Source organism: Nelumbo nucifera, chromosome 8 (assembly GCF_055504915.1).
Source record: "Nelumbo nucifera cultivar China Antique chromosome 8, China Antique-T2T, whole genome shotgun sequence".
NCBI lineage: Eukaryota > Viridiplantae > Streptophyta > Magnoliopsida > Proteales > Nelumbonaceae > Nelumbo > Nelumbo nucifera.
Genome location: NC_142656.1, coordinates 26450395 through 26457029, shown reverse-complemented (window position 1 = coordinate 26457029; position 6635 = coordinate 26450395). Strand labels below are relative to the sequence as shown.

At 36.0% G+C, this 6635-nt stretch overlaps 1 non-coding gene across 1 annotated transcript; it reads left to right on the top strand.

Annotated features, from left to right (window-relative positions):
• Positions 1-2987: 2987 nt before the first annotated feature.
• Positions 2988-3059, top strand: TRNAD-GUC (transfer RNA aspartic acid (anticodon GUC)). The gene has a single exon. It is a non-coding gene; the product is annotated as a tRNA-Asp (tRNA).
• The last annotated feature ends 3576 nt before the right edge of the window (positions 3060-6635 follow it).

The following is a 6635-nucleotide window of genomic DNA, read 5'->3' as shown; positions in this document are numbered from 1 at the left end:
CGATGTTTACATCTCTCTTTCCATATCATCTAAAGTAAGATAGAATGAAGGATTTTGCAGAGATGATGAACTTGAGAATCTCTAATAGCCAAGTTCCACTACATATAGATTCTATCAATCACATGTTATATTTGGAAAATAGGAACATTGAATAGGTTGCTATAATAGTTCCATAGCTTGTTTGTCATAGCTCCATTTGGAAAGACATGATTCATATTTTCAACACTATGGATACCACAACAATTACATTTGGAAGCAAGTTTAATACCACATTTTTTATGGAATCATCAAGAGGTATTGCACCATGAAGAAACTTCCAAACAATAATAGATATTTTGACAGAGAGACCTGAATTTCAAACATAATGGAACCAAATAACATTAGTATCATTAGTTCTAATGAGATTCCAAACTGAAGAGAGAGAGTTCACCATTAGAATTCAGATTCCAAATAAGCTTATCATGGTGATTGCAATTTCTTTAAAGCTAGTGACATAATTAATCATATTAACTTTAGCAATATTCATACTTGGATGCACTATAAAGCAAGAATTCTCTTTACTTATCCTTTGGCTAGAAGCTTTCTCATAAAGCTTGATTCATCAAAGAAAAAAAGACCAACTTGTTAAGAAAATAGAACCTCGTGCCTGAGGGTCTCTAAGTCACTGAAGTGTGTATCTTTGTTGTTATTATCCATACATATCAGGGAGCTTGATAGATCTCAAAATCAGTTAAATTGGCTCCTTGATGCCTTAATATGGTGGTAGTAGATTTGTAGAATGACTGTACAAGTGACTTTGCTCATTGTTTCATATAGGGATGCTATGCCTTCAAAAAGAATGGCTGCTACAGAAATTCGAATTCAAATCTAATCCAGTTAAAGGTTATTTGGACTTGAACACCCGTGTTCTATCTGACAATATTAAAATATGTATACTTATAGTTACATAAAATTTACACTTTATCTATAGTAAAATTGGTTTGAATAAGTTTCTTAAAGAAGTTATTTTAGGTATAAATTAAAGCTAAAGAGAATGGAGGCTTCTAGCTTCTATGTCTCACATGACAGTTGGGTATTGTAGCAATCCATCCAATAAAAAAAGTTAACAAAGCTACAACCACCCAGTACAAAGTTAACAAAACTACAGCCCCACTTTACCAAGATTTTTTGAAACATTGTTTATTAAGCTAATTTTGTTCTTGAGGCTGCTTTTGTTTACATAATTAATTTTTGTTATCTTAAGAGAAACTAGCAATGTGTAGGATAGTTGAGAGTTTGAAGTCAAGCCCGATTTTGGGCTTAAGGCCTGAATCTGAAGTCGAGCACGACTTTGTCAACTCGGGCCTGGCCCGCATTGTAATTTGATGCAGTCGGGTTGGATTCGGGCCCGAATTGGGCTCGGGTTGATCAATGAACCCATTCTAAAATTATACATACATGCATACATATATACATACATACGTTTTATTTATTTATACAAATATGTATACATATATTTATGTATATATGTAAATATATAAACAAAATTTACATATATACATATGTATGCATAAATGTATATAATTGGGATAGGCTTAGGATGGGCCCATGCTACCTAAGGGGCAGCCTATAAAAAAAAAAACCCACTTTTGAGCCTGAGAACCAAAAATTCAAATCTAACCCGTGTAAAATTTTGGATTAGACCGGTTTGGACTCAAATTGGGCCTGCCAAAATTATACCTCTAATGAAAACCACTTTTAGAGAAAACACTATTTAAACATTTCCTACTTAAGGAAATATTGGATAATTGTGCCTGATAATGCTTATACGTAATAAACAACAACAAACAATCTTAACATTATATATGTATAAACCGTATTTTTTTTCTGGTTTCCAATGCTTAAATCAAATATAAAGACAATGGAGTCTTTTCATTTTAGAATATGGATCGGAGCACATCCATGAAAAGACAAAGAAAATCCCGCTTGTAAAAAAATAATAATAATAATAAGTGGAATCAATTGCGGTTTTGCGTTTTAGAACCGAACTGTGTGCCACACAGTGCCCCTATATGATAAAAATTGGATTTACCCAGAATCCCAGATCACTGTCCCAAACCAAAAATTTGGATCGCCTCATCTTTGTTAGTTTCCATTGAGTTGGTGTAATCAGGCCACGTGGTAAGTAAAATAATAGTTAGTTCCACAGAGAAGCCAAACTATCGAGTAGGCTTTAGGTAATGGTGATCAAGGCCAGGATGGGCCATCCTTAATTCCTAATTACTTATGTTAAGGGCTCTTAGCCCAGGTGTGGGCCCGACCCAAATTCTGTGCATCAAATATTAAGCCTAAACTCAGGCTTATACAGCCCCCCTGCATAGGTTTTTCTTATCAGTAAACTTGGATAGATTGTATCTATCAAAAAATACTTGGATAAATTGTGCCTTTTATTTTATTTTATTTTGTAGTATACCAGATTTTCACCCTCGCACCCAAGGCCCAAAGGTAATTGGTATCCTCTAAATTTATAATAAAAATTAATCTTTTTGTGTGGTGGTTTAACAATTCAATCTTCTTGTTTTAAATATATTAATACTTGATGTCATGATTAAATAATAAAAATTAAAAAAAATATAAAAACTACAAAAAAATGTGAAAAATATTTTAATATATCTCCAATATTATATATTCATCATATAAATAAAAATTATTGTTAATTTAATAAATAAAAATATAAAAGTTTTAGAAAATTTGAGAAGATATTATTACCATTTTTTATCATCATCTAAAATTTCTATGCGCAAAGCGAATGTAAACATTTCATTTATAGTAGCACGACAATACCAAATATAATACCACTCCAAATACTTAACCAACCAAACAAATTTTTCGTGATATCTGCATTTGCTTTTTTACATGAAATTCCATTTAAACGTGTTAACCTAAAATTAAAATTAATACAAAGTACGAAACTATGTTATTAGAAGTTTCACTTAAATATTCATTAAGTCATTGTAGTATAGTGGTGAGTATTCCCGCCTGTCACGCGGGTGACCCGGGTTCGATCCCCGGCAACGGCGTTCTATGAGGGTGGCCTGTTCGGTCTGTGTCAGTCCGGCCCATGGATCTAAAACTCCAGGTCTAATACAATATGTTGGACTCCAGGTCAGATGAAAAAGAGGATTGAAAACTTGGAATGGGGGGGTTTGAGAGTCTTTCAGGTAATGATCAAACTTATTGTTTGCTCTAATCTCATTTTTACTGGTCAACAATGAAGAAGGCGGTAGTAGAATATGTCTACCAATGCCTGGAATACTAGAGACAGAAATATGAAGTTTAGTCATCGATTGGCCTATTGCAACCACTCCCAATGTCGAAGCATGTTTGGGAAGAGGTGTCCACGGATTTTGTTCCTAGGCTTCTCATCTCCTCAGGTAAATCAATAATAATGTTTGTTGTAGATCATCTAACAAAATATGGACATTTCTCAGCCCTTCCTCATCCCTATAGCACAACAATAGTGGTCGAAGTTTTTGTTAAAGACATTGCAGAGTGTTATGGAATCCCCAAGGGGATCACATCAAATTGAGATCCCATGTTTTCTCCACTAGTTATCACTTGTAGACTAACGACCAAAAAAAAGTCGTGAATGGGTGTTTGGAAGCTTATTTGAGGAGTTTTCTAGGAGATTAACCAAAGTAGTGGGTGAAATGGCTCACAGAGTGACACCCTTTAAAGCTTTATACAATAAGGATCCCATGGCCATCCTGCAATATAAGTGAGGTTCAACAGTTGTAGCTTCAGTTGATGATTACCTCACCACTCATGATATGCTCTTGAAATCCTTGAAAGACCACCTTGTATGACCCTAGAAATTCATGAATAACCACTATGATATACACCATCGATTAATAGAATATCAAGTTGGGAACCTAGTCTACCTGAAACTTCAACCATATAGGCAAGCTACCATCGCCCGACGGGTGTGGCACAATCATTCCCCTCTGTTTTATGGTCCCTTCCCCATTGCAGAGAAAGTAGGGGTCATGGCTTATCGCCTCCAGCTTCCTAATGGCTCACAACTTCATCCGATGTTATATGTCACAACTTAAGAAACACCTAAGCCCAATAGTGTTGGCAACCCACACCTTACTTCCCATCACCATAAAAAAGAACTTACAACTCACCCCATAGCAGATGTTGGACTATCAATGAATTAAAGATGGTAGAAAAATAGTGAAAGAGTGAAAGAAGCTCTAGTAAAATGGAATGGATTTCCTTCAAAAGATGCCACATGGGGGGGGGGGGGGGGGGGGGGGGGGGGGGGGGGGGGGGGGGGGGGGTAAGCCACATGCTCTAGAGTCCACACCTGGCACAAACATTGCTTGAATTTATTCTAGAAGGCCACAACAGCATAACTTGTTAGGATCCAATAGAGATTAACCCTACCCCAGTCTTCTATATAATGACCTCTCCTAAATCAATTAACCCTTTCCCAAGTTCTGGAACCAAAAATATGTGGTTCCAAAATTCTAAATATCACAAGATTTTGAAAACACTCATTTCCGATGTTCCTAACCACACCACTTTTCTGGTTTTGTTTGGCATTAATTTAGTAATTTCTCACATGAAAGCCAACAAATTTCAAATCCAGTATTTTGGAACACACTGCACCACAGTAGAATACTGCTGGTAAGTTCTAGAACCCATGGCTTTGGACAAACCACAGTGGGGCCAGTGGTTTGAAATACACCACACATATTTGAGACCACAGTAGAAAACACTCCCTTTTTGGAAAAGTTCTTTATTATCAGCTGTTAACAGGGAATAAAGAGGCAAAACAGGGCTTTTAAAAGAAATTTAAATAGGTCATATGATTGTTAACAGTTCCTAATGTTTTACTAAGAGGGTATATTTATGTCGAACTGGATCATCTCACAAGATATATTTAAGTCTATATCAAAAACTCAAGGTATGTTTAGTCTTTTACCCTTAAAAGAATCCACTAGGGATTTATACTTTCTAATGATTGTGATTGTTCTACTTCAACACTAACAATTCAATTCTATTTGTGAATCAGTCCTATTGGCATAGATATTCAGTGTGTTTGTTTCCGTTTCCGTTTATTGAATAAACGTTTTGTACTTGTGTGATTGAAAATTCGAGAAAAGCAATTAATGAGGGTGTTTATGACACATAGGCGCCATTAGGCACCACATCAGAAAAATGCCAATAAATGCCTATCTGTTTTCGGAAGCTCCAAAACGAAGTTTCCTGAAATGAAAGAGACGCACAAAAACTGAAGTTTTGCAAACTTCGATACACACAAATGCAATTAATGAGGTATTTGCTAATAGGGCGCCTATGTGGCACTGTCAATAAACGTAAATGAAACCAAATATATACATTGTTGTTCAAAAAACCTATTGGAGGAACTTTTATTGCTTTTGCATGGGTGATACTTCTCCAACTCCTTTCTACTCAATGGGCTGTGTATTAGAGCTTGTTATAGCCTCCACTTTAGTGTTTCCATTATTCCATATATTCTCATCTCTTCTTGTTTTTTCCATTTGACCTTTTCTATTTGTCTCCCTCCTGGGCAATACAATATATTCAGGTGATGAAGCTCTGCACTTACCAATTTGGTTTTTTAGTTAGGCTGTTTAGTAAGGTTCCAAAAGGGATCTTCCATAGGGCAAGTGAGTTAGAGCTAGAAAGGAGTCTCCTTATTCCTCTCCCCGAAAAGCTTTTGGCTCAAAAGATATTACTTCTTATTCAAATGACATCTTTAATGAAAAGCACTTTCTATCAACTAAATAAAAACTGAAGTCTAGAATGCTATTATCTGTTGGACAAACTCCAATAAAGAGCTGGGTAAAGGGCCAACACGGACTGTGGTGTTAAACACATTGCCAGTCTAGTGGATTACTTAGTTCATGGATGACCTCAATTGACCATAGTTGGTAGGGTCATGAAAGGTTGAATTATATTTCTTCTAACTCTGCTGGTTAGTTTCTTACTCTGATCACATGCTGATTTTTTATTCAATTCCTAAGCCCATTTAAGCTTGCCACGGAGTTCTCAGCATGTGTCTCTAGTGTTCCTAGACTTCTGACAGTGAGTACACCAAAGCTTGTCTTTGTCATCCACTTCCTTCCGTGAATCACCCTTTTTAAAAGAGCCTCCGACATTTGAATTTGTACCTCCTAAGACTGCTAGTGTTGACTCCCCCTTTGTACAATTCATCACACTTTTTCTACTCTCTTCAGACTGAACTAAGGCATAAACTTTTAAAACTGAAGATAAGTTCTTACTTCCTAAGATTTGCACCCTCATGGAATCATATGTAGTATTTAGCCCCAAAAGAAAAGCAAATACTTGTTGTTAGGAGACAAGTGGTTTGTAGGCCCCTTTGCATCTTCATCACACTTCCAATTCATATTTTGATAATGATCCAATTCTTTCCAGATTGATGATAGATCTGAGTAGTACACCTAGAAACTCCTCTCCCCCTACTTGCAAGTGAAGGATTCAGCTTGTAATTGGTATATCTTCACATAGTGCCTCTACTCTAAATAGGTAGATTTCACTTGTTCTCATATTTCACAAGTTGTTTCAGCCCATATAAATGTCTTCCTTGTGGCAGCATGGAAACC